Source organism: Microtus pennsylvanicus, chromosome 8, assembly GCF_037038515.1.
Source record: "Microtus pennsylvanicus isolate mMicPen1 chromosome 8, mMicPen1.hap1, whole genome shotgun sequence".
NCBI classification, from domain to species: Eukaryota; Metazoa; Chordata; class Mammalia; order Rodentia; family Cricetidae; genus Microtus; species Microtus pennsylvanicus.
The window spans coordinates 26,705,115-26,717,502 of record NC_134586.1 but is presented as its reverse complement, the minus strand read 5'-3'; positions in this window follow the sequence as shown (position 1 = coordinate 26,717,502).

The window sequence follows — 12,388 nt, the reverse complement described above, 5'->3', positions numbered from 1 at the left end:
TTTTTTATGTATACAATACTCTGTCTGTGTATATGTCTGCAGGCCAGAAGAGGGCACCAGACCTCATTACAGATGGTTGTGAGCCACCATGTGGTTGCCGGGAATTGAACTCAGGACGTTTGGAAGAGCAGGCAATGCTCTTAACCACTGAGCCATCTCTCCAGCCCCCTATCTCTTAGCTTTTAAGTGATTTGAAGGATATTTGAAATATCTGTGAGTACCATTGAGTAAATGATGGTTGGTGCCTCATTGTTCCTGTACATTATTGACCCTTTCTACTCTTTATATTTAGTTTACACTTTGATCCACTGTTCATCCTAAAGATAGGAGGAAATCTGGTAATGGTGGTGACTCAACGCTTTAATCCCAGCCCTCAGAAGGCGGAGGCAGACAGATCTCTGAGCTTGAGGCCAGCCTGTTAAACAGAGGACAGGCAGGACTACAGCCTGAAAGCCCCTGTCTCAAAAAGGGGGGGGGGGGGGACGACTACCAACCCAAATCATTATAACCAAATTAATTAAAGCAAGGTTTTTTTTTTTATTCATGTACATATGCTGCTTCCACCTAAGGTGGAATTCTAGAGGTCAGCATTGGATGAGGAAGAAAAGACTTTTTGTCAGGTAGGTATAGTAAGGAGAATAATAATAGATATTCATAACAGAGTAGTCATAGGCTGCCATACAACTCTAAAACAAAGGTAGGGTTGCAAGATTATTACAACTTTTTGAAACAGACATGATTGCCATTCCTGGAACAGGCAGTACAAAACCAACCATTTATAGTTAAGTTACAGGTGGAGCATAGCTCAATCCTTGAAAAACTGGTAATCATGAACAGGAATGAACCTAGTTTGTCTTCTCTATAAGATGGCTTTTAAACCTAAAATGGAGGCAGGCTGATTCTTCACTTTCAGGGTCTAGTCCAGGCATAAATCATTTCTTGAACCAGAGTAGAGACGTGGGAATAATTGAGGCACAGTTTATATGGCAATATCCTGAGGGAGTCTTAAGGTTCATTTAAATCCTGAAGATTACCCACATTTATTATCCAAGCAACTTTTATGTCAAAAGGTAAGTTTAGGGGGAAGTTTATTAGCAGTCTTTTGGGTAGTGGAGGAGAATGACTTAGGTCTTATCCACAACTGTGGCTGCTCTGTCACGGTAGACTGAATTAACACCTCTTCCCCAGGTGACCTAAATTACAACAGAAGGAGCAGAGCAACATTAGCATATCTTGACCCTTTGCTTAGGATGGTGTCAGGTTGTCTCAAAACCACTATCAAAAGCTGAGCCGCCATAACCTGTGTGGAAGGTGCAAATTGTCAGAATTCTGTCTGCCAGTACAGTTAGGAATATCCGGCTCCTACAATCCATTCTTTTTAGTTAATTTTAATAAAACCTGTGCTTCTGCAACAGGACAGATGATCACTTCTGCCTAAGGCAAAGACATTATCTCTGCCAACCCTCTTCCTCTCCTTTGGCTTATACCATTAACATTAACTTTGTATTCAACATAAATATCTATTTGGAGCACCGGGCTACAATTCTGGGTAATGTGTTGCCCAACAAGATAGAGTTAACAAAAAACATGACTAACATTCCATTTGTACAGAAGGAAACCAAAGTAAGTCGTTACATGAAATGAATTCAGATAATTGAATTTGTTCTCAGCCCTGATAGCACAATAGAATCACCTAGAGAGCTTTTAAACACTTTCATTTACTTTACTGGTAAGGTATGAGTGTGGGTCTGTGCATTCCATGGTATGCATGTGGAGGCCAGAGCCACTTGCAGAGTCAGTTCTCTCCCACCACGTGTCTGTGGGGTATTCTCAGGGTGCCACTCAGCTATCAGTATATCACTTTCTGAATATAGATAGGATTCAATAATTTTTTTAGAAACTTGCAGAATTGTACATTGTATCACCACACATACAAACCGCACAGTGTTTCCATTGCCCCCATTTATACTTGCTCCCTCTGTCCACTCCCAATCCCAAGCAATATATAGATTTGCTTTTTCTAGTATCAGGATTTCCTTCCTTCCTTCCTTCCTTCCTTCCTTCCTTCCTTGTTTTATTTTGTTTTGTTTTTGTTTTTCAAGACAGGGTTTAACTGTGTGGTGCCAACTGTCCTGGCTGTCCTGAACTCTTTGCAGACCACATTGGCCTCAAGCTCACAGAGATTCTTCTGGGTGCTAGAATTAAAGGCATGTGACACCACGCCTGGCCAGGAATTCTTTTTAAGTTCTCAGTTTATTTTTATAGGCAGCTAACAAGGAGGACTACAGATTTAAATTCATTCATTCATTTGTTTATTTATTTATTTGTTGTGTATTGGTGTTTTGCCTACTTGTATGTCTGTGTGAGGATTCTGGATCCCCTGAAACTGGAGTCACAGACAGTTGGGATCTGATATGTGGGTTCTGGTAATTGAACAGGGTCCTCTAGGAAGAGCAGTCAATGCTCTTAACCACTGAGTCATCTCTCCAGCCTCCTTTAAATTCATTTGAGCAACTTTAGTGAATACTAAGAATGAGATCTAAGTAATAAGAACATTGCACACATTTTTATGCTTATGGCCTCTCCCATCCTGATGCAAGGATCCCTCACCAGTATGATTGAGATCATTAATTTGGTAATGGAACTTGCTCAATCATTCTAGTTCCCCTTTATACATTTTAGTATTACATTCAAAATTACCTCCCATTCTCTTCCCAGGATCTTTTTAAAACATTTCTAGCCAGGTATGGTGGTCCACTCCTTTAATCCCAGCACTCTGGAGGCAGACACAGGTGGATCTCTTGTGAGTTTCAGGCCAGCCTGGGCTGCAAAACAGACTTTGTTTGTGTGGTGGTGGTGGTGGTTTATTTTTTATTGATATTTATTGAGCTCTACATTTTTCTCTGCTCCCCTCCCTGTCTTTCCCTTCCCCCCTTCAATCCTCCCCCAAGGTCCCCATGCTCCCAATTTACTCAGATCTTGTCTTTTTATACTTTTATACTTTCTACTTCCCATGTAGATTAGATCTATGTAAGTCTCTCTTAACATCTGTATTGTTGTCTCTGGGATTGTGGTTTGTTGGCTGACTTTCTTTGCTTTATGCTTAAAAACCACCTATGAGTGAGTACATATGATAATTGTCTTTCTGTATCTGGGTTACCAAACTCAAAATAGTATTTTCTATTTCCATCCATTTTCCTGCAAAATTCAAGCTGTTATTTTTTCTGCTGTGTACTACTCCATTGTGTAAATATACCACATTTTTCTAATCCATTCTTCCATCGAGGGGCATTTAGGTTGTTTCCAAGTTCTGGTTATGACAAACAAAGCTGCTATGAACATAGTTGAGCACATGTCTTTGTGGCACGATTGAGCATCCTTTGGATATATACCCAAAAGTGGTATTATTGGGTCTTGAGGAAGGTTGTTTCCTAATTTTCTGAGAAATTGCCACACTGACATCCAAAGGGGTTGTACCAGCTTGCATTCCCACCAGCAATGCAGAAGTGTTCCCTTTTCCCCACAACCTCTCCAGCATAAGTTGTCATCAGTGTTTTTGATCTTGGCCATTCTTACAGGTGTAAGATGGAATCTCAGAGTTGTTTTGATTTGCATTTCTCTGATGACTAAGGATGTTGAACATTTCCTTAAGTGTCTTTCAGCCATTTTAGATTCCTCTGTTGAGACTTCTCTGTTTAGGTCTGTACTCCATTTTTTTTTTATTGGATTATGTGATCTTTTGGTGTCCAATTTCTTAAGTTCTTTGATACTTTGGAGATCAGACCTCTGTCTGATGTGGGGTTAGTGAAGATCTTTTCCCATTCTGTAGGCTGTTGTTTTTTCTTGTTGACTGTGTCCTTTGCTTTACAGAAGCTTTTCAGTTTCAGGAGGCCCCATTTATTAGTTATTTGTCTCAGTGTCTGTGCTGCTGGGGTTATGTTTAGGAAGTGGTTCCCTGTGCCAATGTGTTCAAGAGTACTTCCCACTTTCTCTTCTATAAGGTTCAGTGTGGCTGGCTTTATGTTGAGGTCTTTGATCCATTTGGACTTGAGTTTTGTGCATGGTGATAGACATAGGTCTATTTTTATTTTTCTACATGTTAATATCCAGTTATGCCAGCACCACTTGTTAAATATGCTTTCTTTTTTCCATTTGATATGTTTTTGCTTTTTTATCAAATATCAGGTGTTTGAAAATGTGTGGATTGATATCCAGGTCTTCTATTCAGTTCTATTGGTCCTCCTGTCTGTTCTTATGCCAGTACCAGGCTATTTCCAGTACTGTTTAAATCCTTTTTTATAAGTTGCCTTGGCCACGGTGTTTTGTCACAGCAATAGAACAATAACTAAGATAAACCTCTGGAATTGTTGTTGCTTTGGACATAAGAATTAGGTTTTAATTTTATACCTTTATATTAACATTTTTTGATAAGCCTTACCAATTTCCAACGTGGGTTATATTGTGGAGTACTAATTTCTCTCTTGTGTTCTCTTCAGTCTGCCTAAACTCATGGTCAAGACAGAGCAAATTCTCCAGTTAAAGCTATATTTCTATTTTAAAATGTGAGAGAATGACAGGCAGTCACTGGTGTAGTGAACCTTGCATTTTCCCAAGGTCCCCAGCAGACACAGACTGTACAAAGCACACAAATTAGGTCCCAAACAGCCACCCATATCCACTCGTGCGCTTCGAGAGCTAAGCACCTGGATAGCTACCTCAGCATCTCTTCGTAAAATGTTTTTTTGGTTAAATATCAAGCTAGATTTCCTTGAACAGTAGATTTCCCTTTTGTTTACTCTGTTTGCACAATACCGATTTTTAAAAGGACAAATGGGGAGATTAAGTTAAACCACAGATTCTGAAACCTAAATAAAGAACAACAGATAACAAAGCCAAACACTGTTTTAGACTTTGTTTTGGTCCTTTAGATAGCTAATTGGTCTAGGGAAACTGGAGATGTGTCCGGACGAGTGATGACGGGCGCTTAAAAGAAATCCCACACTAGCTCAGAACTGAGAAATAGATAGTTATTTATTTAGGGGTAAACTCACAAATCGGGATTCTCTGCTTGAACGGTGGATGGAGATCGAATCCAAACAATCCAAAGGAGCACTCAGCCAGAAGGAGCAAGGGGAAGGAAAAATGGGCGGGCGCAGGCTCGGCAGCCGCGTATATAAGAGGCCACGCCCCAGTAGGCGGGTAATTACAAGCTGCAAATCTTCTAACAGCATGGAGAGATGGTTTAGTGGTATAGAGCACTTGGCACTCTTCCAGACGACCCAGGGTCAATTCTCAGAATCCATATTAGTGGCCCATAACTGTCTATAACTCTAGTTCCAAGAGATCTGACACCCTTTTTTTCATCCACGGGCACCAGGTATGTATGTGGTGCATAGATATATATGAAGGCAAAATGCCCTTACACATAAAATATAAAGTAAAATAAGATATTTTAGTTAGAACCTTTCTAGTAAGAGTTTCCACTGGGTGGTGGTGGTACACACCTTTAACCTCACCACTCAGGAGGCAGATACAGGTGAATCTCTGTGAGTTCAGGGCCAGCCTGGTCTATAGAGTGAGTTCCAGGACAGCCAGAGCTATACAGGGAAACCCTGTCTCGGGGGGGAAAACATGAGTTTCCATACAATTCACCCAATGCTAAAGAGCTAGAGAGGGATTAATAGCCCCGGAGGCCATTCTGATCGTGACCATAATGGCGATACCCACAGAAACAGCTGACCTGAGCTAGTAGGAGCATACTGACTCCGGACTGACAGCTGGGGAACTTGCATAGGTCTGAATGAGGCCCTCTGAATATGGGTGACAGTTGTGTGGCTTGGGCAGTTTGTGGGGCCACTAGCAGTAGGATCAGAATTCATCCCTAGTGCATGAACTAGCATCTTGGAGCCCATTCCCTATGGAGGGATACCTTACTCAGCCTAGATACAGGGGGTATAGAACCTTGGTCCTGCCTTGGTTTGGAAGGAGTAGGAAGAGGGGAGTGAGAGGGAACTAGGATTGGTATTTAACATAAAAAAGATTGTTTAAAAAAAAAATTTAAATTATGTATTTGTTGTGGCTCAAGAAAGCTTGTGGTCTACAAACTTTCTTGTAGTCAAAATAATGTATTCTGGGTTGTCCCTCTGGCCCTAGGTAGAGATATGACTTTCAGATATGTCAAGAATTTACGTAATATTCTCTTCCTTTAAGATTTAATCCAGAGAGCCCTGTCATTCAGCTCCCAGGAAGAATCAGGAAAGCTGATTTCCCTGAAGTCATGTTACAGAGCTGGGAGAAATAATTATCCCTAGATGAGATAATGTTCTTACCTTCCCCCAAAGCTCCCCACCCTGGCATCTGCTTACAGAGTTCCTCCCATGCCGCACTGCTAGGCTTGCTCACTTTTCTGAGTTTTCCTGGCTTGATACTGACTATCAGTAAAGATTGTGCATGCAGGACTGGAGAGATGGCTCAGTGGTTAAAAGTACTGAATGCTCTTCCAGAGGACCTGGGTTCAATTCCCAGCACCTACATGGTGGTTCACAACTGTCTGTAGACCCAGTTCTGAGGGATGCGACGACACCCTCTTCTGGCTCCCGTGGGCACCAGGCATATATGCAGGTAAAAACACTAATATATGGCCATAAGCAATGGTGTACGTCTTTAATCCCTGTAGGCAGAGGTAGGTAGATCTCTTTGAGTTCAAGGCCAACCTGGTCTCTACAGAGGTTGTTCCAGAACAGCTAAGGCTACACAGAGAAGCCCTGTCTCAAAAAACAAAAACTGAAACTTGCATATAAATGAACTGATTAATTAAAATTTAAAAAGATTACATATCTAGTCATGCAATAACAGGTAACCATGAAGGTGTGGAGAGCCTCCTGCCATGAACTTGTGTTGTCTTGCTTCAGCCATAAAGTGAGGCACTCTTCGAGTGCAGGGGTTATCTTCGGTATGAGCTCATAAAAACATGCAATGCAAGCAGGCTATGAGCCAACGTCCTTTGACACTGACTCTGTCCACATTAACTCCTTCAGCCCAGACTGTAGGCCTCACCGTGAGGTGCGGCAGATCAGACGCCTGAAGGAGAAAGGACAAGGGGCTGATTTCTATCTGGTTCTTCAGGACACATAAACCACACATAGACACCTGCAGCTGAGAGGCTCACTCAGACGTGTGAGGAAACAGCTCAGTCGGTAAAGTGTGTGCACAAGAATGACAACTTGATAGCCTAGTGATGGTGGTGGCGCACACCTTTAATCAGGAGGCAGAGACCAGGCTGGCCTTGAACTCACAAAAATCCACCTGCCTCTGCCTCCCAAGTGCTGGGATTAAAGGCGTGCACCACCACTGCCCAACATGAAATCAATTTTAAAGAGGGGCTAGAGAGATGACTCACTGAGTATGAGCACTGGCTACTCTTCCAAAAGGCCCATGTTCAGTTCCCAGTACCCACGTGGTAGTTCACATCCAGATGAAACTCCAGCTCCAGGAGATCGGACACCTTTGGACCTCTGAGACCACTAGCCATGCATGCGGTACACACATACATACATGTAGGCAAAACATTCATATATATATGTATATATATATTTAAAAATAATAAAACGAAGGGCAATTGAGGAAGATACCCAACATGGGTTTCGGTTCTCCACATGTATTTGCACACACATGCACATAAAATTGGCATGTACAGTGTGCATACATCACTTGATCTACACAAATACACATGACAATATGATAACCAAGTCAGGATGACTCTGGGGGCAAGGAGGAGAATAGAAAATTCAATCTGATTGATTGCTGGTTGTCCACTTTGCTAGACTGACAGATGCCTAAATATTTCCTCATCTCACGGGTTAAACAATCCGATAGTGTGGTCAAGGACCTAAAAGGAGCAGAAAAGTGGAAGCAACCTCTCAGAACTGTCAGAGGGAGATACACACCCCCCACCTGCCGCAATGCTCGATAATGAAGTGGACAAAACAATACTCTCTGTGCATGTCAGCTTCTTTCCCAAGCCACCGCATTAATTTCTCAATGGATTCGTGAGCAAAGTGGCCTTGGTGACAGAGATGGAGGGTGTCCAAGAGCAGATCAAGATCTCCCCACTGAAGTGGGAACTGCTTCTGATGAGTGGTCCCTGACTAACAGTATATGCCAATGGCGAAGTCCATGCGGAGTTGTTTCCCTAGGCCACCATCCGGACGGTAATGGCAAGTTGATGACCTTTGCCCTCCCCCACCACTGTGAGTGGAGAAAGCTGTCCTCTTCTTTCCTGCCCAGTGCTTCTGCCAGCACCCCTATCAGTAGATACAGGGACTGTCCCGTTCACCAGCACCCCCATCTATCTGTAGACACAGGGACTGTCTCGTTCACTGTCACACCCACACGTCATCCTCACAGATCACGACTGATCAAAGAATGAATCTCACAACAAGGAAAGTTGAGCAGGGGGTTTGTGCCTATGGATTCTTCCCACAATCCCCTATTACCCAGAAGCCCGTGGGAGACTTCCTGAATATGTAGTCACAGTGCCAGCTGTGAGATGACACCCTAAAAATATAGAACGTGTCTCAAGGGTAGCGCTGGGTGATGTGAGTCAGAGAGCTTGTACTGGGAACCAAAGGGAGACAGTGAGACAAGTTCCTTCATCATCACCCCTTATAGAACAGCAGAATTTCTTTGTTTCCCATTGAGAAGCCCTGAACTTCCCTGGACTGGAGACCTAGAGTCTCAATGGGAATTAAAAGACATAGCAATGACTCCACCTTTAACGAGGTTATTACTGCTCAGTCTGTGGGGGCTCCGATGCCACAGAACCAGTGAGCGTAAAAAGAGGTTAAACTATCGGCTGGCACAATAGACCCCAGCAGCAGTGGGAAAGTGGGCGGTGCCACACAGGAGGGAACCCAGCATACTTTCCCCACCCAACAGTAAAGGTCAGTTGGAAACTGTAACAAGGAACATAATCAAGCCTCTCAGTGATGCTTTGGGTCCTCTCACCAGCTTACCAACTGCCAACTGGAGATGTTTTTGTTTTGGCTCTTTCGGTTTGTTTGTTTTGGAACTCACTCTGTGGACCAGGCTGGCCTTGAACCCACAGAGATCTGCCTGTCTCTGCCCAGCAAGCTTGGCATTTTTTTATGCAGTCCCTGCTTCCTCCCCTGTCTTTGCTCTTAGTGTTTTGTACACAGGTTGTTACAAGTTAACTTGAGGTTTGGCTTGGACAAGACAGCCATCAGTGGGGCTGCACCTGCTCAAGTGCCGAGTGTGATGGACGGGATGTCTGTGGGGGCAGTTTGCTGCTTTAGGAGGGAGAATGAGCGCACCTCCCCCTGTGCTCAGGGCAGCTGCAGCTTGAGGGGTGGAAGCTGGGGTGTTTCGGTGTGTGGATGTGCAGACGTAGGAAGATGTGTGTAGAAGCTGCGTGGTCGAGAGGGCACGGTGCCAGCTGTCCTTTATTGCTTCTCGGCTCCAACCATCCTCCCCATGCATTCATACCAGAGCTGCACTGGGGCGCCTTCTCCTTTGCCAGTTGCCTTCATGGTGGGCTTGCCAATGAGCAATCCTGGAGAGACACGGGGACAATAAGGAAGGCAGGGGCTTCATTCCCATGTGCTGGTTTCTGGCCTGTTCTCTGCTGGCAGGGGCTCGGCAGCACTCACCAAGCAGCCCTTATGAACTGGCTCTTATCGAACCCTCTGCCGACCCTCTGTTCCTGCGGGTCAGCTCTGACTGTGTTCCCGCAGGTCACCTGGTTTGTGGCAGCCACCTTCTGGCTCTTAGGAGCTGCTTTCTGAACGGCTGCATCTGGGTCCGCTTTACCTCTGTGTAGTCAATCCTCTTTTCCTTGTTAATACTGTGAGAGTCATTTTTTAAAATGTATTTTATGTGTATGGGTGTTTGCCTGTATGTATTTCTTTTCTTTTTTTAAAGATTTATTTATTTATTATGTACACAGTGTTCTGTCTGCATGTTTGGCTGCACACCAGAAGAGGGCACCACATCTCATTATATATGATTGTGCGTCACCATTTGGTTGCTGGGAATTGAACTCAGGATCCCTGAAAGAACAGCCAGTGCTCTTAACCTCTGAGCCATCTCTCCTGTATGTACTTCTGTGCTCCACTTGTGTGCCCGGCACCCAAGGACAGAAGAGGGTGCTGGATCCCCTGGAACTGGAGTTAAAGAAACAGTAGTTATAGATGGTTGTGGATCATCATGTGGGTGCTGGGAATTGAACCTGGGTCCTCGAGAAGAGCAGTCAGTGCTCTTAACCACTGAACCATCTCTCTAGCCCTGAGCATCTCATTCTTACTGGTCTCTAATATTTTATACTTTTCCTTTCCACAAAAGGAAGCCTGGTTTTCCATCCCTGGCTTATGATGTGATGTCTCCATCAGAGACTTCATCCCTCCCCTTCCTATTGTGAAAACCCTCAGAAACCATCATACAGCTGCAGGAGGCCTTTCACGCTATGGATGGGTTGGTATAAACTCCTGACAAGGTTGCCCCCAGAGCCCATGCCGACCTCCTTATGCCAGTGAAGGTGCCCTCCAGATCAGGCCCCTTAGTTCTTACGTGTCCAAATCACCTCCTCTGTCGCTGGCCCCTCTTGAGAGACAAGACCCTCAGATTGGGAGCCTGCATTTGCTTTGATTTTGAATATACATCTCAGTCACACACAACCTCAGGGATGTTTTGGCCAACAAAGCAGGGCTGAGACTTTGATTTTCTTCTGCTTCTCTTGGTTTGGGAGTTGTCTTTCAGAATCTCAACATTCACCCTAATGTTCATATATCAGGAGAAGGTCAAAGACAGTCATCTTCAGTGCTCCCTCCCCTACACCCCCTGGATTTACTCAATGCCCCCCTTCTACTGCCACCACCCACACAGGCCGTTTCCTTATTCTTCCTGGACCTGTAGTTCCCCATTTTCAGCTCAGCCTCATGATTGACAGACACCTCAGTCACATTCTGAAAATCCCCAACCAGCAAGGCAGTATTCCGTGGTGCAGTTCTACCTTGGTTCTTGTGGTGGGACTCGTGTGGGTCTCTGTGCTGCTGGTGACTTCTGTTTTAGGGTTTCTGTCGGGCCTGGAATTTGAGTGCCTCTACATCCAGGGCCACAGGACAAGACCATAGAGTGTACCTCCCAGAGTGGGAATCAGTTCCCCAAGACCCTTGGTAATAAAAGGAGAGCCTTGTATTGGGCCTGGGGGTGTGTTTCAAGAAAAATGACCACACAATCCAACGTGATTCAGCAAGGCAATAAGTTTCATGTCTGCAGAAGGGCGCACAGTCATATCAAGGTGAGCACCCAAGCACATCCAGTGAGAGTCCTGCTGGGATTTCATTCCTAACTCAAGGGGTCCTGTGCCTCACTCTGGCTGGCGGGACCTTTGCCTCACAGTCTTCCATGACCAGCTAGCTGAAGGTGGCACAGCTGTGAACATCCTTCGCAGAGAGAGCAACTGTGAGCATGTATGTGATTACAAGAAGTGTTGGCCCTAGAGGAATTTGAATTCCTACCAAGTGGCTTTGAATTTTTTTTTTAAATGGAACTTTGTGTTATTTAATCCTCTGATAGAAAAGACAGTACATTTTTGCCGGAAGCAAAGACCTGTATTTTGAGACCTGTGTTTTGTTTATCTTAAGTTCACAAGTTAAGTAAGATATTCACCTTTGCAGGGCAAGTTCCGGACCTAGGAAATTAACCTAGTGATTTCCTTTGTTAGTTAATATCTCTTTCAGCCAGAGACCTTCCAGACCTGAATTCCAGCAGACCGGACTTTCCTGACACCCTCCCCTCCCCCCTGCCTGTTTGCTATATAACAGCTCATGAGAAAAAAAATAAAATTTGGCAACTTGATCAGAAAAGCCTGTCTTGCTGTCGTTTCTTGTGTCTCTTGTCCCCTCCATTCTTCTTCTTCCTCCAGGTTTATCAGGGACCCTCCGTTCGTGTCCAGCTGGACGGGATAGACATTTTGTTTATGTTTCCCACACTTAAGGTATGCCTTTTTAAAACAAAAACCTCAGTGTCTGTATGGGACACTTCCCCATGAGTGTCAGGTCAGGGAGGCCCTGGGGACTCCCAAAAAAACACTGTCTATTGCCAATGATCTTGACTGCACCCCATAACTAGATAGATGGTAGACACTTCTAGGTTGCTGAAGACACAACACACTTTTCAGGACCCAGAAGTCCATCTGGCCTGACCGGAAAACTTCCTGTTGGCTAGCTTTCACAGTGTCCCCCTCTCCGGGGGGTGGGGGCTTACCACTGGGACAATAGTAACATGTCTCTCTCTCTCTCTCTCTCTCTCTCTCTCTCTTGGTTTTTCGAGACAGGGTTTCTCTGTGTCCTGGACCTCACTTTGTAGAACT